Genomic DNA, 26,803 nt, shown 5'->3' on the forward strand with positions numbered 1-26,803 from the left:
TTTCTTTCATTTTGAATTGTTCTGTTTAAAAGTAGACATTTCAATATATATATATTTTTCAGGTCTGTGAAGTAGACTACCTTATACGCTGAGTTTCGGTTAATTTATGAGACGCGCTCCAGTTCACGCGCCTCCGTGTCGTGATTATCTATTGTCTGCTATATTTACTTCTTATTTATTAAATACAGGCAATTTGTTGATGAAAAATTGATTAAAATTAAGATACAATTAATACAAAACGAAATTCACTTTAAAGAAAGGCTTTGTGCCTTCTTTGAAGTCTCTCTGGACGTTTTAAGTATTTTAGTGCCGCGGTCGCGTACCGCGTACCGCATATCGTCTGTAAGGGAGAACTGTCACGTCTGGTCAAAAACATTGTTTTTTCCTCATTATTGCGAACACGAAAAATGTAAATAAAATGAATATTTTATGTTCCGTGGAGAGCTAACCCTTCTTCATCCGGTGGGTAGTATTACTTTTGATTTGCCCAGTGTAATTCACAGAATTACTAAAAAATATTTTGCCTGCTAAAAGTTAAAGATTTTTTTTTTTTGTCTATTTCCGTCTATTTCCCTCATATTCCGGTACATACTCAGGTTGTCCCTGACTCTGCAAACGTGGAGAAAAACATCCTGTCTGAACGACGCCTTGGACATAATGTTAGATATTTCCCCTTACAGCTGCTTTGATGCTCTTATCCATAGCTCTTATCTTACTAGCATGGAAACAAGCTATGGTAAAGTTAGTGAATAAAATACTAACACAATGATGAACAAGTAAAAATTACAATCGCAATAACATGTGGTTTTACTGAATAATTAAGTAGGCTACATATAATTTGATATATAATATAAAGAAACCTCATTGCTTGATTTGCTACTCTCTGCTGACTCAGACGACGACATCTTTTATCCTACGTCGGCCACCGTAGCTTCTCATTCGAGTTTGAAAAGGGAGGGATAGGACGCAAGTAACTATCTGTTTGCAATTCGCAAATCTCACCACTAGATGCCGCTAAAAATTACACACTGCACCTTTAAACAATAGATTGATTTAAATTTTGTAAGACACTTTGTTTGGAAAGGCAATATGCAGATGGGCGTGAATGATCCAACAAGGTCATGAATAATGTCCTAATTCACACCGAAGACAAAGACCTGCTAATGCTGCATACTAATGAGCCTTTCATTCAGGTGTCACTGAGCCACAAGAAAGAATGCAAAGATAACACACACACACACACACACACACACACACACACACATACATATATATAGGGGTGTGCGATATTACGATTTTTGATCGTGGACGATCAAAATGTCTCCACGATCTGCTTTTGAAGAAATATCGTAGGATCGTCCATTTTATCAGTTTGCATTTCTGGCGCCTCCGTCTCAACATACTGTACAGCGCGACGTATATTCACATGAAATGCAAAGGAACGGGACACTGTAGTTCATAAAAATTAATTATTTGCATGTGCTTTAAAGCCTTGCCAGTTAAACATGTCATTCGTTGCTGATGCGCTGTTCTAACGGGCGCTTTTCTGAGCATAAACACCCGACGAGCACATGCACTAAAAGCCTGTCTAACAGTGCCCGTTACTGAACTAAGTTATCTTTCGAGTCTCATTGCGCTAATACTGTCAAATACACACAAGGTTTACATAAACAAAGTTGGTTATGTCTAAAGTGAAAGAACAATAGAAAAAATGAAGAAAAAATCTGCTTGTCAAATGAGTGTAGACTCGTTGCTCGCAGATCTTAAAATGACAGTTGCCCTAATAGTAAACATGCTGCCGCTTGTCCTTAAAGGGACAGTTACCCAAAAATAAAAATTCTGTCATTATTTACTCACTCTCTAATGTTGTTCCAAACCTGTATTAATTTATTTATTGTGCTGAACACAAAAGAAGATATTTTGAGGAGTGTGGCTAACCGGGCGGTTGCTGGTCCCCATTGATTACCATATTAGGAATGACACTGGGGTACATCAACTGTTTGTTTACCCACATTCTTCCAAATAACTTTTATTTTCAACAGAAGAGGGAGACTTATTCGGGTTTAAAGCGGCTTGATAGAATTAAAATTATTGGGAGAACTATCCCTGTTAATAAAACAACAAAATACAAAGAGCATCTCACTCACTCTTGACTGAGAACTTTAATAGTAGCTTTAATAAGAATCAATGTAAAATTTATACAGTGAAGTCGATGTTGTGTTTTTTCATATTTGTTCATTTAATTACTTTCTTCAATGGTGTTAAATACACCTGTAGCTGAAAAAATAAAGCACTGTTTATTTAATTTGTATATTAAGTTGTGTATGTGTATCTTTGTTCTTAATTTTTAATAACAAAGACAATGACAAATATTTTTTATCTTCGCCACTTTGGCCTAAATGTCTGCCATTTTTATTTTATATTTTGTTACCTAAGGCTTTGTTTATAAAATAGGTACATTAGTTTGGCTGTGATGCTCAGTCACTTGCAAAATAGTAAAACCAACATGAAAAGGAATCGTGATAAAATCGTGAATCGTGATTTTCCTGAAAAAAATCGTGATATGATATTTTTGCCATATCGCCCACCCCTACATATATATATTACTACAGAATTGGTTCAGAGTTGGAAACATCTTGAAAACAAGTGTATTTTTCCACAAACTTTGTATGCTTGCAAATTGTATAATATCCAAGGTAAACATTTCTTGTAATTGTGCAGTTAATTCTCATTCGTATTTTCAGAAAGTTTTGGAATATGTAGGCTATCCTCTCCCCAAATTTGTCACTAATAAAACACAAAAATAATTTAAAGAGAAGGCTTATATTGACCTTTTAAGATTTTGTTTGCACCTTGTAAATTAGGTTTTGATGTGGCAGTAAAAACTTTATAATCTATCCAAAACGAAATGTTGTCTTTCATATTTCGTCTGTAACATATCGTCTTTTATAATATATATTAGGGCATAAATGTTCATTTGCAGTTTAATATGTTGCTTATACAAAGACATTTTATTTCAACGTATTCAGTCGATATTTACTCATCTCAGTAGGCAATATAGATAGTTTGCTAAAAGCTAAATTAATTCACACAAACACGCGCAAGCTGTAGTAAACAAACGTATGCATATGTGCCGTTCATTCATTCAAACACAGAAACGCGATTCAAATTTAAACAGTCTTTTGCGGTTTACAGACACCATTTCATATCGCGATTAGAACAAAGCACTTACTATTCTGCAGCTGGATCCGTTGTTAGGCTACTCCAGCATGTTTGAGGTAAAATTTCCAGGATTATCACGATATTATTATTCCTCACAGTGTGTTATCCAGCTGTTGTGGGCGTTGACTGGTTTGCATGTGTTGCTTCAGATCTGCGTTTGAATAGTGCGCGCTCTTCATGGGCGTGTTAAATTAGCAGAGTAATGAGGTGCCAGAACGATAATGAGAACGGCTGATCTCTCGCTCTTTTTATATAGATTACATAAACAGAGAATATTTCTTTTAGTTTTGAATTAGATAATTTAAAACTACACACTTAAATGATTATAGAGATATATATCTCATGTCTGAGTGAAAAGTATTCGCTGAGTTTTGTTTAAGTTTAGAGACGTGCTTCAGAAAAAAAGTTCACGGAGAGGCAGAAAGCACACCCGGTTTACTTTATTTTACACAATGTTTATTTCGATTGTAAGTGGACACATAAAAAAAGTAGACATTTAAAGGGGTCATGACATGGTTTTTTTTATTTTATTATTATGTTCCCTTAGGTGCAATTATAGTATTACTATAGTTTTTTTTACAAAAAACTTTTAAAATGTAGTGATTTATGACCTTTTCCCACCCTGTTTCTCATCCTCTGATTCAAACAGTCTGTTTTGGGGGCGTTTCCCCTTTAAGAGTTCAGTGTTACCGCCCACTGTTATGATTGGCTAACGTCGGTGCCTATGCATCAATTATTAACGCCCCCAGCCAGAACATTTGCGGATTCGGCGTATTTAAAAAGTAGTTTAAAGTTTTAAATACATTATTTACAGTTTGCGTCGTCGTTGTTGAGCCCAGAATAGTCGGCACGGACTTATCTTTGAGCAACAGTTTTCTGGCAAAGGCAGCATCATTTTGGGATTTGTTCTCAAAACAGTCACCCTTCAAATGTATAGAACAAACGCTTAAACTAACACTGCCGTGACTGAGACGTCCGCAAAAAATAAAGTGCATCCATTTTCCCCTGACGACTGGATCTTTCGCAGCGTATTCAAAGATGTTTGTCCACAGCCAGGAACAGCACATCTGCGTGGCATCGTAATTTCCCTGTACACAGACCCACTCGCTGTCCGTCGCCTGAACACTTGTGAGGCGCGCAGCGTGCGGGCGCGACAATGATACGAAATGAGCGTAGTTGCCTTGCGCTGGAGGCGGTCTATATGCAAACGCTGGTACGTCACTTCGTACCGTGACGTCACTTCTTACCATGGATCCAGAACGAGCTGTATTTAGAGCTTGATTAAATAAATGATTCGTTTATAATGGGGAGGACGTCTTAAGCTATGAAACTTTCAGGACGTTTTAATGGTACAAAGACCTCTTATATACCAAAAGATCAAGGCCAATTTGGTTTCTCATGTCATGACCCCTTTAACAGCTTATTTTTTCATATTTCTTAAGTCTGTATGACCAAAACTGATGGAGTATTTTAGGTCTATTTTGCTGCTATGTAAAAAAAAAAAACGGGCAACACGCGCCCGCGCGTTTGCCGACCCCAGAGGGTTGAACTGTCTGTACACTTACAAAGTTCTCAATGCTTCGGTTTGAATGTAGGGACCCTCATTATGTTACCGTGTTAGTGTGAGGCTATTTTGAACCTTGTTAGTGGTATTAACTAGCGATTAATTTTTACTTATTCTATGCCCCATATACTAGCGTTATAAGCTAATCTGTTTTTAGAGATAAAGCTCTTTACATTCGATTATCATGAAAACACATCCCAGAGAACGGTCGACTTGGTAACCATGTGTTATTACCCCTAGGTTCATTTTGCGCCAGAATTGTCCTTTAAGTAGGGCTGCCCCCTAGTAGTCAACTAAACGTTAGTCAACTAGAAGAGGCTTAGTCGACCAAAATTTTATTAGTCAGTCGCAGAAAAAAAAAAAAATCCACAGGAAGTGGCAGTCACGCAACGCAGTCCATGAGGGGAAAGATCGTTGACGGTGGGTCCTAGTGGCAATATCAGTATGTTGAGCAGGAAATCCAAACGTTCGCCTATCATCCATCAACCTCAAATAAGGCTTATCTTTTAAAACATAAAAGTAGTAACTTTACATGGCCGCTCTCTTTAAATGTTAACCTATATAAATGTAAGCTATTATTAGGCGCATATCCAAGTGTTCGTGTGAATTGTGGAATGCAGCTAAAGTATAGCACGATTTTTTGCATTGCATTTTTTTTCGACTTAATTTTTTTGTCAAACAGATAGGATATTGCTCCAAACTCAGGCAACATTGAACACTTCCAACAGGACAATGATGCCAAGCATACTTAAAGGCATGGTTTCAGAAGTAGTCCTGGAAAGATTATACAGTCACCTGACTGACTTGACCTCCTCATCATTGTTTGGCCAAGGATTGGTGATTGATTGCTCCTGTCTGCCCTGCTGATACTGCGGAGTTGCTGAGCTGCTAAGTTGGTTTGCGTCTGTAAGCCTTGTATATCTTTCTGTTTTGAATCTCTGTTTACTATCATTCACCGTTGTTTAAGCTAAATATAACTTACACGCTCGCACCAGTCTACAAACACGGTAAGTCATGTCTTCTCCTCTTGTTGTCACTTGCACTTCATGTAACATGTATAGCATAGCTTTCTCTGTCAGCACAGGATTTACATGTGATAAATGCAGGGAGATAGTCAGGCTGACGGAGAAGATTTCAGAACTAGAGACACGCATTCAAACTTTAATTGAGGATAGTAAGCAGGGCTCGCAAAATTTCTAAATCGCTGGTAGCCCTTCGGGCAGGCACTCTTCAGATTTTGGTAGCCCGAAATGAATTTTACTAGCCCACATAAAAAGACAATTTTTAATGTAGAAAATTGGTTAGGAGTCAAAACATGAATCAAAAACTTTTTCAAAACACAAATATCAACAATTGGATATAAAATAATCAAATTAGAATCATCAATACGAATATACATCTGGTTTTCTGAAGTGAAATGTGTGGGCCCGAGAAGATTTTGATTTCTCTGATCTACATATGTGCATTTTAAGATGTTTTGAATGCCAAAAAAATTGGACAACAATAGCTTTAAAACCATGTCACACAGCTGATTATTTTTCTCTCCTCATCAGCATCACTCTTTTTCTCTTTGTTTTTCTCTTGCTCTGGCTCTTCCCGTCCTAAAGCTGAGCTTTGACTGATAGGCTTTTCATTTTTGTCTGTCAATGACGAAAGTAAACTTGGGGTCAGCTGATAGGTTGATTTATGAATCATTTTCTCAGACACGTTCATTTACTGAAAGCTAGGTAGCCTAACTAAGTTTATTAAATTTATTCACAATATGTACACATTCATTATTGATCTCAATACAGGGCCGTAGACAGGGCTTTATAATCAAATAGGTCCTAAATATAAGGTTGTTAGGGGGTTCAAATTTTTTATTTCTCTGATCAAGACGTTTGAAGGCCAAAAAAAGGATAAGAAATAGCTTTAAAACCATGTCAGCGGGCAGTAGATTTGTCAATACCTGCTCTCACTTCTTATCCATCACTCTTTCTTTTTCTCTTTCTCCTCATCTTGCCCTGTCTCTTCCCCTCCTAAAGCTGAACTTTTTTAATTGACTGAAGGCTACAAATTGTACTATATTAATTCTCAACATGTACACATTCGTTATTAATATTGTGCCTAACAAGATGAAAACGGCTTTGTTTCTCGTCCCCTCACAATGACCGTAAACGAATTACATTCCACGAGTCACGTTACAAAGGCCTATTTTCAGTTCAAAATGGCGAAATTAGACAAGTAAATTCGTTTGCCTGATAATTTGTCATTTGTTTAACATTTATGACCTAAAAAAAAAAGTCAAATGTGAAATATTTAGTTTAGCTACTTACATTATCGCACTTGACCATAAACTGAAGCGTCGAGTCGCTCTGCTCAAATTCGCGCTCAGTAGCTTCTGTGAATATAAATCCCGCCTACTTTGATTTGATTGGTAATCTCTAATATTCTGACATTGACGAGCAGTGACAGACCAATGAGGCTCAGATACACACACACACACACACACACACACATACACACTGTCCTCTGTTTCTGACGTGCGCTCTGTTCGGCGCCACTGCGGATTGAAGACGAAGAACGCGCTGAATCTGATTATAACAAGACTGAAGCGAACACTATTTCAGATAGCCCGTCGGGCAGGCCGGTTATGCATTTTGGTAGCCCGACTGGAAAACACAATAGCCCCGGGACGTCGGGCGGGCGATTTTGCGAGCCCTGGTAAGAGTGCAAAGGCTTTAGATACTGCTTTGCATGCGACTAGTTTAGTGAACACTGTACATTGTTCAGTTCCGGCTGAAGTAGAGCCCGTGCAGCAGGGCAATTGGGTGACGGTACGACGCTATAGTCACGGAACAAAACACAGCTCTTCTGTTCCGATTACAACATTAAACAGGTTCTCCCCACTCAGTGAAACACCCACTGAGAATCCTGTTGAATGTGCCCTAGTTATTGGCGATTCTATTACACTGAACATGAAAAAAGAGACACCAGCCACCATACTAACGTTTGCCGGGAGCCAGAGCGCCTGACATCAAAAGAAAATTTAAAAGTGCTGGCTAATGCTAAACGTAATTAAGATTATTATCTGGCCCCCTTCCTGTTCGCAGGAGTGATGAGATAGTTAGCAGATTGTCACTCAATGGCTGGCTGTCTAATTGGTGTCCGCAAAATAATTTAGAATTCATAGACAATTGGAAAAGTTTTTGGGGCAGACCTGACCTGTTGAAAAGAGATGGTATACATCCCTCCTGGGGTGGTGCTGCTCTTCTCTCTAGTAATATGGTCTTAGAGCTCAACCATGACAATCTGGGGGTCAGGTCAGAAAGCAGACAGACTGGCTTAACCGACCGTCTGATAGCTGTCCAACGTCACCCAGGTCAGATAAATACCATCACATAAAGCCTAGATATCATCATATATAGACTCTGTCTGTTCCTTGAATTAGGAAATACAAAAAAAATACAAACCCATTTAAGGGTAAAAATTTCATTGATGTTCAACAAATACAAAACAGATATAATACAAATGAACAAATGATAAAGCTCGGTTTGCTGAATATTCGATCTCTCACATCAAAAGCACTTATTGTTAATGATATGATTACAGAGTCAGACCATAACCTAGATGTGCTGTGTTTGACAGAAACCTGGCTAAAACCAAACAATTACATTACTTTAAACGAATCCACCCCCCAAGATTACGGTTATAAACATGAACCTCGTCTGAAAGGCAAAGGGGGAGGTGTTGCTGTAATTGATAGTAATATTTTCAGAATTACTAAGAATTATAGTTTAAAATATATTTATTTTGAAGTGTTGGTGCTTAATATAACAATATCTAGTGTAAATTAGTGTTGTCAAAAATATCGATATTTCGATAAATATCGATACTGAAATATCTGAACGGTACCAATACTAATTTCCCGAAGTATCGATACTAGCCGAGCTTTCACTTTCACTTCTCCCTAAAGGCGCGTTGACAAACACCACACGTGACGCACTCGTCTCATTCGCTCTGGTTAAATAGCAAAAGTGAAGTGAATGGAAAGATGGCGAGGGCGGCGCCCCCGCGACCGGCTTTGGTTGATTGATAAAGAACACCGCGAGCGGGCATGTCGGAGAATAGCGCGGACACGCGTAAAAACACACCGCGAGCGGGCATGTCGGAGTCGGAGAATAGCGTGGACACGCGCTACACACCGCGAGCGGGCATGTCGGAGAATAGCGCGGACACGCGCTTCACACTGCGAGCGGGTATGTCAGAGAATAGCGCGGACACGCGCTTCACACTGCGAGCGGGCTGCGGGCACCCAAAAGATTGTTTGACAATCAATAATCCCTCACATCACTCATTTTTTAAAATTATTTTATAGGTGAAAACAGACTTAAGGAACAGGCTCCAGGGGTACCATTTAGCAAGCATAGGCTACGCTCAGCATCAGGGGTTTTTGTTGTTTGGACAGACCTTTCACCACTGCTAAAAACAATCCTAAACGAAACACTGTAACTCTTCTCATTTTAACTTTTCTGAAACATTAACCAAGATGGCCTAGTATTGTTGTTGATATGAGTCTGTGTTGTCTCGTTTTTTCACCGTAATTCTTAAAGTTAACATAATCTGACTGAGGAATCCGACAAGTAAATATTTTAACTGTGGTCAAATGTAAATTAACTTGTGCCTATTTAACTTTATTCAGAAAATTATTATTTAATTCTGCAATTTGCCTTCTTTAGCGATTATCATCAATTTGATTACACAGATTACTCAGGACCAACTCATTGCTGTAATCATACTCTAGATCTAATACTATCACATGGAATAGATGTTGATATACTGTATCAGTATATCATCAACAAAATTGAAATACTGCAGCGATAACATCTCAGATCATTATCTAGTCTCATGTAATTACATTCAGCCAAGGCTGCAAAGCCCGTGTTATAAATATGTTAGACCTATCACTTCTGCCACTATAGATTGCTTTATCAATAATCTTCCTAATTAGGGATGGGGCCGATCCGATCCAGTATCGGTATCGGGGCCGATACCAGCGTAATTCACGTATCGGATTTTACCGATCCAACCTGCGGAGATATCCGATATCCATGAGCCATGTCTGCGCTTTAACGTTGTCTGCTGAAATCACTCCAAAAGTGATTCCCGCCGGCGAGTCTGCTAGCTGGCTGCAAACTGTGGAATGGATTTCCTGAACGGAGGCGTGGCTCAGACACAGAGTTATGAGACACGTCCCCGACCAGGAAAGCCATTCCGCAGTTTGCAGCCAGCTAGAGCAGGATAGCATTGAGCAGCATTGTGGCTAGCAAACATGTCCGCTCTGTGTGGAAATACTTCACAAACTGGAAACACCGCAGAGTGCAATGTTTGCAAAGCTTGTAATGCATAGGCGGAAGCTCCCTCGCATCGTACAACACAACGAACGCCATAAAACATTTAAAAAAGCACCACGTAAAAGAGCACGATGATTTTTTAGCCAGGGGGCAGAAAGACAACGGACCCGTCAGGAATCACTTCTGGAGTCATTCATGATAGCGGCTCACTGATGCCCGCGAATTAGTTAAAATCTCCGGAATCTAGAGCGAGCGCGCCCGCGAGACAGAGACTGTGCTCCAAACCGCGTAGCGCGTGCACGGCAGAGAGAGCAAGAGAACCGCGCGTGCCTCAAGAAGCGCATAATTGATATTGTGTGAGTGTGTGTAAATAAGTGTGTGTGTATGTTTGTTTGACTGTGTGTGTGTGTGTGTGTGTGTGTGTGTGTGTTTAAGTAAAATATGTTTACAGTTATTGCAATTTTCTTATATCTATTTTCAAATATTTTACATTTTAAAAACATGGTTTGTTGATTCTACAAGAGCCAGTGTTCTTTATGCTGTTCAGATGTACAGTTTTATTGATAGTGTGTGTGTGTGTTAGATGTTTACACTTGCACTTTTCTTATACTTATGAAGTTGTGAAATGTAATAAATATTGACATGACAATCAATTTGAAATCCTTAGTTGCATATTTGTTTTCAGAATAGGATTGTTCCTGTTAACAGGATTTCCTGTTTTTCTGACCTTATACTTCAAGTTGCCTTTTGGGACATACATGCGTGGATATCATACTTGCCTGTTGAGAGGAGTTTATTTCAGCATCATATAAAATCAAGAAGAATGATAATAATAAAATTAAAGCAAATACAGCTCTGGTATCGGAATAGTATGGGTATCGGCCGATATCCAATTTCAGGTATCGGGATCGGAAGTGAAAAAATGTGGATCGGTGCATCCCTATTCCTAATCAGTTTCATCATCTCAGCATCCCAGATAGCTTAGAAGAACTTGATATTGTAACAGAAACTTTTAACTCTCTCTTTTCCAGCACTTTAGTTGCTCCGTTGCACTTAAAGAAGATTTAAGAAAATAGTCCAACACTGTGGTACAACAAGCACACTCAGGCCCCGACTCCGACTTTTTGGGACTTTAGCCTATTCACCTTATCCCCCAGAGTTAGATAAGTCCATACATACCTTTTTCATCTCCGTGTGTGCTATAAGTCTGTTTGACGCACCCACCGCTAGCCTAGCTTAGCACAAAGACTGGATGTAAATGGTTGCAGCTAGCATACTAATCCAAATAAGTGACAAAATAACGCAAACATTTTCCTCTTTACATGTTGTGATTTGTATAGTCACAGAGTGTACAAAAAACAAAGTCACATGAGACAGACATATTTTAACCGTATAAATACTGGGAACTATATTCTCTGAAGGCGAAGCACTGCTACTTGGGCGGAGTGATAACCACAGCACCTGAGACGCGCCGGTGAGGAGCAGAGAGTTCGTTCAGAGTTTGGGTAACAGAGTCAGCAATTTATAAATAGTAAAAGCGTAGTTTACAATCATGGATTTTCGCTGTATTGTAAAGAGCTGTGACAATAAACAGGGGAGACCAGGTAATACCATGATGTTTCATAGAATTCCAACTAAAAACGCTGACCGGATGAAGAAATGGCTACTTGCTCTGGATATTGATCAAAACACACCTAATGAGATCATCAAGGGGCATTATGTTTGCTCGGTATATTTCACTGAGGACGACTATTTTCAAAAATGGAATTTGCCACAAGGACCATGAAACGTGTGCTGAACAGTGTTGCCAGATTGGAAATGTCCAAGTATCGTACCAGAAGCTCAAAATTATCGTATTTTGAATAAAATGATCGTACACGAGGAAAACATGCGCAGAAGTCTGAATAATTCGCTTGGTTGGATCCTTACCATAGACTGTAAAAAAAAAATAGGTCCTTACATGCGCTTCGTGAGGCACACACGCACACTAGCACACACACGCAAGGTCTCTCGCTCCCTTTCTCTGCTGTGCGCGCGCTACACATGCGCGCTCTTGCTTGCTCGATCTAGATTCGGGGAGATTTTTTAACTAATTTGCAGGCAATTCTGAAATTATCGTACATTATGGGATTTTTTTCATTATTGATCGTACATCGTACAGAGGTCAAAATTATCGTACAAATACGATAATTATCGTACATCTTGCAACACTGGTGCTGAAGGATACGGCCATCCCATCGATATCACATACAGGACAAAGTGGAGCGACTGCGGTAAGTGTTCCGTTATATTTTTAAATGTTTAGCCTAACGTTACTGTAACAGTGCCATTAGCTAACTTAGATCTAATGTAACGTTAGTGACACTATTATATGAATAGGATGGTAACTACTATTGCAGTTGTTTACGGGCTCCATGTATCTCCATTGTTGCCTCGAACGCGCTCTGTCGTCCCAGTAACACTTGAGCGGAGCTAGAGGTCACGTATAGTCACGTTGGTTTTGTTGACAGAAGAAACAACGGCGCGTCTCAGGTGCTGCGGTTATCACTCCGCCCAAGTAGCAGTGCTTCGCCTTCAGAGAATATAGTTCCCAGTATTTATACGGTTAAAATATGTCTGTGTCTCATGTGACTGTTTTTTGTACACTCTGTGACTATACAAATCACAACATGTAAATAGGAAAATGTTTGTTTTATTTTGTCACTTATTTGGATTAGTATGCTAGCTGCAACCATTTACATCCAGTCTTTGTGCTAAGCTAGGCTAGCGGTGGGTGCGTCAAACAGACTTATAGCACGCACGGAGATGAAAAAGGTATGTATGGACTTATCTAACTCTGGGGGATAAGGTGAATAGGCTAAAGTCCCAAAAAGTCGGAGTGTTCCTTTAAGAGAGCAGCCAGAAAAAGGAAGGAGAGCTCGATTGCACACAGAGAGGCTTTAAAAGCTGCTAGATCTGCTTATTTTTCAACCCTATTAGAAGAAAAAAAAAAATCCTAGGTATTTATTTGAAACAGTGGCTAAACTAACGAAAAAGAAAGCTTCAAACCCAGAAGTTTCCAAGCAACACAGCAGTAATGACTTTATGAACTTCTTCACTTATAAGATTGAGGGGACAAAAATTATAACTATGCAACAGTCTACTACAGTATCGCATCATGGAGTGCATTGTAGTGTCCTTGAGGAAAAATTATATAAATTTATTGCTATAGGAGGGGAAGAATTTTGCAAACTCGTTAATTCATCTAAATCGACAACATGTACGTTAGACCCTATACTAAGCTACTGAAAGAGATGCTTCCAGAGGTCATAGATCCTCTTATTAATATCATTAATTTGTCTTTGTCTCTAGGATACGTACCAAAAGCCTTTAAGCTAGTTATGATTAAACCAGTTGTTAAAAAAATGCAACTTGATCCTACAGAATTAGTCAATTACAGCCCAATCTCAAATCTGCCTTTTCTGTCAAAGATACTAGAAAAGACAGTATCAGTAATTTGGAGCCTTCTAGACTGAGAAAAGCCACAAAATGTATTTTTGGCTTATGGGAATGAAAGACAACAACTCCCAGAATGCACTAGCTTCGCTGCCCTAGGAGGCCACGCCTACCGGTAAGAGCGCAGCTACACAACAAAGCTATGCTACTAGTGAGTCTCCGTGAGTCTGCCCGGTATTTTGATGTCGCCCAAAATGTCCAGGATTCGGTTTTGCGTTCTACAGTCACCACTCATTATGTTTACTGTGACGAGCAGGACGAGACTGATGGCCGCGGAAGAACACCGCGAGGGCGGTGGCGTGATTACTGATGAGCGGCACCTGTGAGACGCAGGCACAGGTCTCGTATCTCTCACGGAGGAGCGGGAATTTTCTTAGCAATGCTAAAACGCACATCAACCGATCACTTGTTTAGCGTTCATGTAAACACTTCATTCAGATTCACCAATCGGAATGAATTCAGTTAGATTGAAACAAAAGTTGTGCATGTAAACAATGAATGGCGACTGCAGAAAGCAAAAGCCGAATCCCAGACATTTTGGACAATCTCGACGGCTGGACATGTCCGGGGAAAAGAAGATGGTAGCCCCTACTACTCAGCTTTCTCCACAGAATAAGAACCTGTTAGCTTCCAAATAAAAGATGGCTGACACTATTTGTACATTCTGTGAGTGAGATCCCTCCCTCTATGGGCGGGCTGAAAACATGCGGAACAGCACCTTCTACTGGCTGTAGTTTTAAGCCTCTGGCCAAAAAAAAAATCCTCATATGACGCAATATGACGATTTTTGCGTCATATGAATATTTTTTCAAGACTAAAAATACATAAATCTCATCTCAGGGGGATATGAGGCAGGGGGAGCACGGTAATTCGAAAATAATGGGTGTGCTCTTCGATACTAATCTTTTATTTGAAAGTCACGTGTCTAGTAACCTATCTGTAAAACCGCATTTTTCCATCTTAAAAATATATCTACATTACGCCATATGCTCTCATTGACAAATGCAGAACAATTAGTTAATGTTAATGCGTTCATGACCTCAAGGCTAGATTATTGTAATGCTCTACTGGGTGGTGTACTCCTCAAGTACTCGTTACATCATAAGAAGAATGGCATCTACACTAATTTTAGTGTCTTTGTTTATCCAGAGGTTTTCCCGCAGCCTGCCGGATCCAGGCCGTATCCAGATCTGACGAAGGACCTTCGTCTGGACCCGATGACAATGCAGTGCTGAAGTGCCAACTAGTCTCTCCCCTGTGAAGGATCCCTTTACCATTCTACAGATAAAGCGTTGTTGGGATAATTTCAGTTTCGCGTAGAAATTTATTAAAGGTTTAATTTAGATTCCAATACAATCGTATATAAACGGAGAAAGTTTAGTAGACTGATTTTAGCATTTGAGGTATAAATGCTAGACCTGTAAATGAGTCAGACGCTCACCTTTTGTCTTTAATGGCTCTTGGAGCCAGAGCCCCAGTCATTGAATAGTTAGACTGATTGGATTAGCATCAATGTTCAGAATAACTTATGCTGATGAGATCAGAGCCGCGGAAAGTTTGGTAACGAGCTAACGCCCACTTCATTTACATGCTTTGTTCAGAGTCTCCTCCTCTATGTAATCCCTCCACCTTGGAATGTATATAAACTACAATGTATTCGGTTTTAAATTAGACTGTTGGACGACCTACAGCAACGCACAGCGAAGTCGTCAATAAAGAATAACTTCTGTTTGAACGAGATCCCAACGTCTCCTGGTCTTCTGCTTTGACGAAGGAAAATGTTCTGAGTCACCTGAATACAGATTGAAACTTAGAGCTCAAAGATCTGATAGTTCCAGACTAAATCTTTCTGTACAACCAAGGGATGGTGAGTGCTGCTCTATCCAAAAGAACCTTTAAGACCAGTAAAAAAAAATCTTATCCTCTGCGCCGTCAGAGAAGAGTTAACCGACAACTGTAAGGTTTAGTTAACCAAGTTATCCTCTAAAGTTTTCTTTTAGAGATGAAAGTTATCCTCAGTTTCAGGCAGGGAAGGTTAGCATTACGTGATAATATGTTGGTTTATCCTGTGTCAGGCAGGGAAGGTTAGCATTACGTGCTAATATTTTGGTTTATCCTCTGTTCTTGTAGGCAGGGAAGTTTTAGTGTTTGTTGGTGTGGTGTTGGAAGGTTAACAATAGCTAAGCGGTGTTAACAAGTGTACCCTCTGTTGATCAGAGAAGTTTTAGTGTTTTTTGATTGTGTGGTAACAAAGAAACTCACAAAATGTTTAGAAAAAAAATGCTAGACTGATCCCCACAAATGAAAAAGGTGGTCTTGCGACTCCTTGGTGGTCAGATAGCGAATTCAAAACACTGTTAGGAGTACAAGTTAACCTAATAGTCACTGAGAAAGTTAGACAAGAACTAACGCAGAAATATTAGATTAATCCAGACAATACTTAGTCAGTAGATGAGTGTAAAAAGGTACTAAGAGCAAATATTCGTAATAATGTGAATGGCATTATCTGTTGCCACAGATAATTGGGTTTAGCACTAGCTACACAACAGTCTCAGCGTAACTCAGAGGTAGAGAAAAAGAAGAAAGACCTACGTGCTAGAGTTTCCTCTCTGACCAAGAATTTGAACTGCAACAAAGCTGCAGCAAAAACTGATGTGGAAGTTAGTCAGCCTGATAAAAATTATCCTGACTTGCACGCTTTCTTTGAAACAGATGTAGCCATCCAATCAGTAACTGATGAGCCTGTAGATTCAGTAAGAGTATGTGGCGCTAGGAGAAGATCTCAGGGAATTGAGGGAACTGAAAGTGTTCCACCCAACTCTTCTGTTGTCCAAATGCAAACTGTTGCCAAAGCACTAGGACCTAAAGATATACAGACACTATCCCAGAGCTTACCCTCAGCACGCACACATTTTTATGAATTTAGAAGAGCATTGATGCGTCTCTACGACATGTCGTTGGCAGAAGTCACACAGCTGATGTCACAAATTCTAACTGAATCTGAAGTCAACCGTTTTGAGTCTGCTGTTACTTCTGAACTAGTAGATGCCAGTAAAGGTGATTTGAAAATTCTAAAGAACATTGTTGGACCACACATGGACTGGTCAAAGATCACTAGTTGTGTACAGAAGAAGCATGAAACTAAGTGAGTACACTGAAATATGTTGTCAGACAGCTGCAGCATACAGTGGTATAGCTGACACTTCAGAGAAGGTGCTAGATGATAATGGCATCCCTAGTTCGCACATGGTTTGATGGTCTTTTGTCAGAACATAGAAAGGGATTGCCTTCGACTTCACATGGTCCACTAGAACCCTGCAAAACAACTTGGAGGTTAGCCACTTGGGAAAGAGACTCTGATGTCAAGGCAAGAGTACAAATTGCAGCAGCATCCTTTAAGGTCACCACAGAGAATCAACAAACGCAAATGTCCTAAGAGAGAGGGCAGTTGTTATTACTGTGGTAAGCATGGACATTGGAGAAAAGAGTGTAGGAAAAACAAAATGTTGGAAAAACAAAAAGAACTTTAGCCAAGTTAATGTTACTCAGCATCTAATCCGTCTGCTTGCTACTCTGAAGCAGTCCTTCCCCTCGTCATTAAACTCATGGGGAAGCTTGTTGAGGTATTAACCATTTGGGCTGTGAGTGCTTAATTTCCCCAGTAACTTACAACAAAGATGAGACTTATTTTTGTTTAATAGAACAAAAGGAAAGTGACTGTCTCAGCTTTCCTTTGGGGGACACTGGTTAAGTAGACTCACAGCCTTAAATGTTATCCTACAGCACAGGCTTCATCAGTAATGGCGTTAGGTCAGACTATAAATGTAAAATGCCCTCATGCAGTGTCTAATGAATCAAGCACAAGTCACTTCTGTCACCACCTCCCGTTGAGGACATTGGTTAACTACCCTCACAGCTCCAAACATTGTTTTACAGCGTGCGCCAGTCACGAACCCATCCTCATGTATGATGTCTGCAATGACTGAAGTTGTGTTAGAGGATGAACGAGAAATGACTCAGGATTGTGTTACGCTTACATACACACCTACGAGAAACTTAGAAGAAACTTGCATAGAGAATTCAGAATTTGAGTTGTTTGTTGATGGTTCAGCTCAAGAAACGAGCCATTAGAGCTTAAGTGGTACGGACCACATCAAGTGATGTTGATTACAGCAGCTGCAGTATTGTGTCAGGGAAGGAAAACCTGGACTCATGTGTCACACTGTAAAGTTGTTCCCCCACCTACAGGGATAGGATAGGACACGGACCAGTGAGGAGCCCAGGGAAGAACCGAATGCAACAGGCTTCGGGGGCCAACCCTGCGGTGAAGACTCCCTCATAGGCCTTCCCCATCCACTAGTCCATCCTTTCCTCACTGTCCTTTAGGTGTCGCAGGAATTGAGAAATAAGGGAAAGGAACAACAACAATAGCAGACTCTGAAAAGTTTACAACCCTAGTTTTTGAACAAATACTGCTCTCTGTTTTTTGTTTTCTTTCTTATTCTGTGCAGATACCACTTGATGGCTGTCCCGAGACCCATATGCACCAACCTCCTCACCTGCGTATGAAGCCACAACCTTCCACTGCTGAACCAACAATCACACAAAAAAAAAAAAAAAAAACACACAACGCAGAGACTCACATACGGAACCCTCAGTCATCCATCAACACGATCAAGATTGCCGTAATTGTAACCATCATGGACATCGCACAAAGTGTAGACTCCAGAAACAACATATTCTTAGAGCTGATGAATATGTCAAAGAACGCCTTGTTTGCTGGAAAGAACGTTGCATGCCACACCTGCCTTCAGCGCCTACCACAAACAAAGAAGATGGCTGCATTCCAGGACTCACTTGTGCACAAACATGGTGGCCAAGAACTTTGAGCATTAATCCCGTCTTATGGTGTCATGCAGGCCCTTGATCAAGTCAGAAGCTTATCGAATTCTGTACAGAAATTGGCCAATGACACGGCTTTGGCCCTGGGCAATATCACTGACACTCTCGCTTCGCACAAGATAATGATCTTACAGAACAGAGTGGCCTTGGATACTTTCTTGCAACTCAAGGGGGAGCCTGCACCATTACGGCACCGGGTTAATGGACCCAACAGAGATATTTGAACAAAATCCAACTAGGGATGGCGAAAACTAAAAGAATTCTTGACCGACCACCGAGCCTCATTAGCCGGTTGAAACCGGTTAACCGATTAGTTTAAAATATGCTACGCTATTTGAAATAACAGCCATTTCGAGCCGCGCCTGCAATTTCACAACTCTGTCGCATCTCTCCGCCGCTCTGCCTCCCGCTCACACACACACACACACACACGGCGCCGGCGCCGCCCTTCCACTCACGTCACTTTTTTTTAATCCCCAACAGCGTGAAACATCTGTCCCGCAAACGCGGCGCCGAGGAGCTTGTGTGTAATCGGCAAACAAATGGCTCCTTAGTTTCGAAATGGTTTGGGTACAAGGTGATCGCGTTGAAAATAAAGGCGTTTGTCTAGCATTAGAAGCTCATTTGAAACATTGCCGCGGCTCATTTCAGAAAATGACAGCTCCGAACCGAAGAGACGCCACTTTAGTTTGAGGTAGTGCTAACAATAATAAAGAAAGATGATGATCATCACCACCTTATCTGTTACCACTGAAATGTATTTGTAATGTATTTTCATATTTAAGCGCTGTATCACACAAGTTGCAACTTACGTTACATCTGTGTCATTCTGTTTGGTGAAATGGTCCCACACACTACTATTTTCTGCACGCTTCCTCCTGTCGTCTGCCCTGGTTCTAACCTCGAGTGTGTGTTAGCCTGTAGCCTTTACTTTCTGCAAACCTTGTGAGCGCGCGAACCCAAACGCTGTGACCTCGCGCCGAATGTTTTTATTAGTTTATTAAAAACGGGCGAGTTATGAAAGATTGAGTGAGAGGGATTTGTTCACTTCACACAAAAAGATATTGGAATGAGACGGCTAACTGTAGTAGCGTTTAGTCCACTGTCTATAATAGACTAATTTAGAGATCACTTTTTCTTTTCTTTTTTAACCGACTGCCGAAAAATTTGATCGGTTAACGTTGATACAGTCAACCATCGGTCAAACGGTCATCGGTTAACATCCCTAAATCCAACAAGACATTCTTGATCTTTCAGCAAAATTACACCAGATGACTGAAGATAATTCACGGACTCTAATTGCATGTTTGTTTCTGTGTCAGCATGCAATTACAGAAAATCAACACAGAGCATGTGCTATGTGCCTGTAACGATCACACGTTACAATAATGAACTTAAGTGTCTAAATTTGTATTTTGTGGGAGTTATTAGAACTCCCAAAGGGGTAATGTAGTGTTACAAATGTATTAAAGGTTTAATTTAGATTCCAATACAATCGTATATAAACTAAGAAAGTTTAGTAGACTGATTTTAGCATTTGAGGTATAAATGCCAGACCTGTAAATTAGTCAGATTCTCACCTTTTGTCTTTAATGGCTCTTGGAGCCAAGCCCCAGCCCCAGTCATTGAATAGTTAGACTGATTGGATTAGCATCAATGCTCTGAATAACTGTTATGCTGATGAGATCAGAGCCGCTGAAAATTTGGTAACCAAGTAGGGGTTTGACGAGATCTCGTGCCACGAGATCTCGCGAGACTAAAATGTGACGAGATTTCTCGACGAGTGAAAAGCTGTCTCTCGATATCGCCATTAGCAGCATAGAATATGCCACCGTTACATTCACATTACATTATGGTGTACACCGCAGTACCCCCTCCACTGTCGTTTTGCTATTGTAAACTATTGTAAACATCTACTGCTCATCCAGCACGAGTTGCAGTCCCACACAAACTGTGACAGTGCAGCAGGAATCACAGTTCACTGATCGCGTTACAATGGCGGAGGATTTGTTGTGCAACAGTGTCGAACTGAGATGTCTTAGGGCGGTTCATACAGAACGTGTTTTTCCATTCCAGTTAGGGCTGGGCGATATGTCCTAAAAATAAATCCCAGATTTTTTCACAAAAAATTCGATTTACGAATTAAATCGATTTTTTCCCCAGCTATTTCAAATCAATCTGCAGATGACAAATAAATTGTTCAAAACGAGGTTTAGCTTTATTTAATTATATAAAGTGCAATCAGAAACAACAAGCCAAGATGGCAGGCCTTGCCCTGCCTTTGTAAACAGTGAAAATGTAACAACATAAAATGGGTGGATTAGGATTGGTGGTGATGTAAAAAACACTTGCATCACAATTATAAGTGTATTGTGATTGTCAAAACAGTTGGTGACTAAACAGAATTTTATTAAGTTTAGTGACAACACAATGTTTACATGGTGGTACACTGACTGTATGCTACCATTTATTGCTTGACACAAATTTCACTAGGGCTGATTTCTAATAGTCGAGGATTCGACGATTCGATTCGGAGAGGTCTGATTCGACTATGAACCTCAGTCGAATAGTAGGGAAGTGTTATTTAACCAATGAGAAGCAGAACAATACAGACGTCTAACGTCCAGACCGCATTTGTAATCATTTACGGATTTATAAGCTCACAATGGCTTCGAAAAAAACATCAAAAGTGTGGGAGTATTTTGAGAAGGTTAAAGATGACCCAAAGAAAGTTAAGTGCAAGTTGTGTCAGCAGCTTCTTTCATATCACACGACGACAACCAACATGGCGTATCATTTGAAACGGGTAAGGCTTGTTAACTTTACAAACAAAAAAAACAAACAAACAGTTGAAAAAGTTTGACTATCAGTCGACTACGGCAAAATCTAACGAATCAGATTCGACTATGAAAATCCTTAGTCGAAAACAGCCCTAAATTTCACAATTTCAATTCTTGTGATTTGATTCTGATCTTGATTCAATATCGATTCCTTTGGATAAATATTAGGTAAAGTGGATACGTTAATGTGTTAGGTTAATTTTTCTCCTCCAAAAAAACCTCACCTACTGTAAACATACAGAGCCCTGTCAGCTGGTATTATTATTAAAGGTTAAAAATAACATCTCAAATTTATTTTAATGCGTTTTGTATAATGACATCGTTATAATATTTTATGATATAGGTAAAAATATAATAAATATGTAATATAGTTATCATATTTAGCAAAATACTCCTCTCTACAGACAATTGTTTAAGTCCAACTAACGTGTTATGGTTATTAAATGGCTTAAAGTTAAGCGACCTCTTTATGGGCCTCTTTCCGCGGTTGAAAAACACTTGATCGATTTTATTACATTTTGGTAAGTTGAACTGCATCTTTCAAATTACCTATTGATCATTCGTGTTTATTTATATTAACTAAGTTGGTAGTAACAGATGATCGGTTCACGTGCCGCTTAAACTGAGATCTGTCAGCGATCTGTCACGTCACATTTACAAGCGCCAAAACGGTGTTTATTGTTTGAATTTTGTAATTAAATTGACAGAATCTGAGAGCTGAGAATTTGTTATATATTAATAGTACCGTAACCTTCTCTGTCGGTGTCAGTGTCCTCTTTGCTTCGCGATTTTCTCTGCGTGAGAAAATTGATGTGTGGCGTGAGAGCGTGTGGAAAGTGACAACTGCAGCTGAGCAGTTGAGTCTGAACTACAACTGAGTCTCACGATGAATGCGTGAGAGTTGGCAGCCCTGCAGATTCAGTTTGCAAATGTTTTTGGCGGGTGTGCTTGTGCAGCCGCGGTCTTGTTCATTTGCCATGTTGTTTATGTAGCTCTATGGCAAACGCGCTGAGCGCGTCCAGAACTACGGGAGCCCAGAGGGGAGCGTCTGCGGATATTATAGATAATAATAATAATAATAATAATTCATTACATTTTATATAGCGCCTTTCTGGACACTCAAAGCGCTTTACATAGAAGGGGGGAATCTCCTCAACCACCACCAATGTGCAGCATCCACTTGGATGATGCGACGGCAGCCATATTGCGCCAGAACGCCCACCACACACCAGCTTACTGGTGGAGAGGAGACAGTGATGAAGCCAATTAGTATATATAGGAGGATGATTAGGAGGCCATGATGGACAGAGGCCAAGGGGCAAATTTGGCCAGGATGCCGGGGTTACACCCCTACTCTTTTTCGAAGGACATCCTGGGATTTTTAATGACCACAGAGAGTCAGGACCTCGGTTTAACGTCTCATCCGAAGGACGGCGCTCTTTTGGCAGTATAGTGTCCCCGTCACTACACTGGGGCATTAGGACCCACACAGACCACAGGGTGAGCGCCCCCTGCTGGTCTCACTAACACCTCTACCAGCAGCAACCTGGTTTTCCCAGGAGGTCTCCCATCCAAGTACTAACCAGGCTCAGCCCCGCTTAGCTTCAGTGGGCAACCAGTCTTGGGCTACAGGGTGATATGGCTGCTGATGAAACCGATTTTCATTCAAACATAGACGTACACTACACATTTGAGTTAATAGATTTATCGCCCAGCCTTAATTATACGCTATACTGAAGAGGGAGAAAAAAAAAAAAAAAAAAAAAAATCGTTTTTTTGAAAATATTAAATCGATTTGACCTACCAACTCGATTTTTACATCAAATCAATTTTTTTCCCAGCCCTAATTCCAGTGCGGTACTTTTCCATTGTTTTTCTATGTCAACACGCTAGACGGATATGTAATCTTGCGTTCGCGTCTTGCATCTTGTGCAGCGTCTCGCGCATGACACACCATTCTAAAAACGCAGCGCTCAAGTTAAAATCAGTTCCCCCATTCTACTGCCAGCGTATCGCATTTTACAAAGCAAAAACGCATTCTGTGTGAATGGCCCCTTATCTTGTAGAACGCGCGCTCAGCACCGCCACTACGGAGTGAAAGTGAAAACGATGCGCGCAAATTAGACTGCATACAATAGCCCGTCTCTCAATGTCAAACCTATCTCTGGATGTTGTAGTTGTGGCTCTGGTCTCTGTTTTGGTCTCTGTTTGCACTTTGAGAGAGTTGGCCTACTTTGATTATGGTTGCACTTAGGGCTGGGCGATATGGCCAAAAAAAATTATCACGATAATTTTTTTTATGTCAGTCGATATCGATAATTATCACGATAAATGTCAAATCTTTATTTCTTTCAAGTTTAAAAGCAGATTTTCTCCTAAGTAAAAGTTGTAGAAACCAGAGCATTAATTGTTGTTTAAACTAACTCTGTCAGATATCATGACAAACACTTGCCAAACAGGTGAACATTCACAAATCTGAGGTAGAACATTCAAACATTTGTCATTTTTCCTAAACAAAATAAATATCTTAATAGAAAAATTATTTCATAGTTTCTGCATGTGCTAATTTTTATTTGGTAAAATTTTATATTATGACTGTTTGAGTTTTATTAAAATTAACAATTGGTCATCCAGCATCATGCATTTAGATCATGATAACCAAAGATAAAAACAGGCATAGCCTACAGCACCTCACTATCATGGCAACATGTAACTTTGGTTTCTATGGTATGTATGAAAACCAGTAGCCAAAATACATTATTAAATGCTGTAATTATATTCCATTAGTCCTTTAATACATTGTCTACATTAATAATATAATACAATTCAATATGTATATCCCATATTTCATGGTGCAGTTAATATTACTAGGCTAACGTTACAGTAAATCCGTGGTAAATGATGGGAATGTGTAGACGGAAAAGCCTTCTGACTGTATCGTTGCACACAGTGTGTCTCATGTTCGTCAGCGCCGCTTCATCTGCCTTTAAACTGGTTTAAATCACTGAGACATTTGTGTTCTTCGCTGAATTCAAGCGGTTCTCACTGGATCTCGTGACCGAGGCCGATCAGAGTAAAAGCGTCTGCTCTAGTGAGCTCGCGCTGCCGTTTGGACTTTGAGCCGAGCGGATAAACGGTCCGTGTGGCGTGCGCGGTTCAAATGAGTTTCGTTCCGCTTTTGGCGCATAAACATAATCGAACATTTATCGAACTCTTGATATCGTTTTATCGAGAAAAATTATATCGCGATAATTATCGTTATCGTTTTATCGCCCAGCCCTAGTTGCACTTGCACTTAATTATCGTTTACACTAATAAGACTAAGAAAAACTGTTGTTTTATACTGTTTTTATTTCTATTTTCAATTTGTGGAAAGTAGTTTCATTTGGAGGTCACACAACCTCAATCAGAAGTTCTGGAAGCTCATAATGTACAGTAAGATCTGAAAAGACTCGTGTGAAGTCATACTTGAGAGAAGCCAGTCAGTTGAGTTTGTGGTAAAACCTTTACAGTGCTTCTATATTGTTGTATTTCAATGTATTTGATAATTCATACTCATAAAGTAGAACTGAAATGACATTCATTACAAGATGATTTAGTTAAAACATTTCAAAATGCACCTGCATACATGAATTTTGTCATTGAGGATTTCTATCAAATATTGTGCAAAAATCTCGTCTCGTCTCGTTCTTGTGAACCCAATCTCGTGTCTCGTGAGATAAGGGTCTCGTCACACCCCTAGTAACGAGCAATTTGTTTAGACGTTTTTTGAGGTGTGGCCGGAGGCGGCTGTTCAGCGCTCATAGACCTGCCTACTGTATATCATGATATATAGAGCAATATTGCACAACTAGTGACTTTACTTGTACAACAGTTCGACTGCACAAGTGTTTAAATAAAAAAAGAAACAACAAAGGAGTGTCAGACAGTCTTTGCTGCCATCTACCAGTGTAATAAAATAACTTTCAGAAGTCGAAATCACAATCACTAACGGAACCTTTCGTACATACAATATATCAGTGGTGGGCCGCCAGGGCCAGCAAGGCCTTCTCTGCTGGCCTAAACATTATCAGAATCACTGACTTGAACTTTAATATATATTTTTTATGAATGAGTATTTAATTATTCCCAATAGTCCATTCTCGTAATTTCATAGCTTTTCTCTTGGTTGCGCTGCTTCCAGTAGTGTATGATTATTTTAGCGCTTTTATCCAATCATATTTCAGCCATCATGTGTTGCCAGGGTCAAATATATCTGCCTCGAGGCCTTCAGAATCGATAGTGCGGGCGCCTGTAGCTTAAAATGAATGGCAATGAAACTGTTGCTTTAACCAATCAGATAATCAGTCAGATTTAATAAGCCAATCAGATTTCGAGTTGACTGCACCGGGGCCATCTAGCAGGCGGACAATAACGTAAGCATTTTCACGCCCTTTGATTGGATGGTCAGAGCGTGTACTATTATTACTGGTAGTCAGAGATAGCTAACCGCATCAGTAGCGAACTGTGTAAACTAAAATATATTCCTGTAGATTTAATAGTTTTTCAACCCACAAATTAATGTTTCTTTCCTTCCTCGACCACCAGCAGGTTCAAACCTACCGGAAAAAATCCCTTATCCATTACGCAGAGTCTCGGAACTCTATCGATCTGTCCGGGTAAAAACAGAACTGACTGCAATGTAACGTTATGCCAGGACTGATTTTGAAGGCATAAGTCCCGCTGATCTCATTGATATCGTTCAAAAATCTGTGTGAGAGCTCGTGTCAGCTGTAACGTTACACATCGTCTTGTTTTGCGGTGTTTTCCCAGTTTACTGCTTCTGTCGAGCAGACACTCGCAGCACTAAAGCGAATTAAAACTTATGCCAAAATACGACGGGACAGACTGGACTTTCAGCACATTAGCCTCGATGGCGATAGAAAAGGTTGTTGGGACCGAAACGCACAGACAACCTGTACATCCAAGTAATTTAAGTCTTTTTGAGGAAAGAAATTAGGATGGATTTTGTATAAAAAAAATAGTCAGTAGTTTTGGTGAGTACAATGCATTTTTTGCCCCCGTTTTTGTCCGTGCATAATATTTTCTTCCTAATTTTTCTTGTAAATTTATGATCGAAGCAACTTCTTTTTTCAAACATTAATACTTTTGTAACCATTGAAGGATAAGACAAGGGAGGATCCATTTCCGAATTTAGAATCGGAACGCAAGAACCACTGTACACTAACACAAGCCGAACTCACTCGCTCGTTTCTCTCTACCCGGCCTTTTCCCGAACTCACCGCATTAACCCTATAACTGCCGGTGCAAAATAAAAACAGGAATTTCACTGTTTTTCGTTATTAATTCAGGTTCATCACTGAAGGCCTAGGTGTGAAATGCACGGCCCGCCACTGCAATATATACTATATGTGTGTGTGTGTGTGTATATATATACACACTCAAAA

At 40.0% G+C, this 26,803-nt stretch overlaps 1 protein-coding gene across 2 annotated transcripts in view; it reads right to left on the bottom strand.

Annotated features, from left to right (window-relative positions):
* The window catches only part of pho (phoenix), a 71,500-nt gene that overhangs the window by 9,481 nt on the left and 35,216 nt on the right, over nucleotides 1-26,803 (bottom strand). The window lies entirely within an intron of this gene.

Source organism: Phoxinus phoxinus, assembly GCF_949152265.1.
Source record: "Phoxinus phoxinus genome assembly, chromosome: 3".
In the NCBI taxonomy this organism is placed as follows: Eukaryota; Metazoa; Chordata; class Actinopteri; order Cypriniformes; family Leuciscidae; genus Phoxinus; species Phoxinus phoxinus.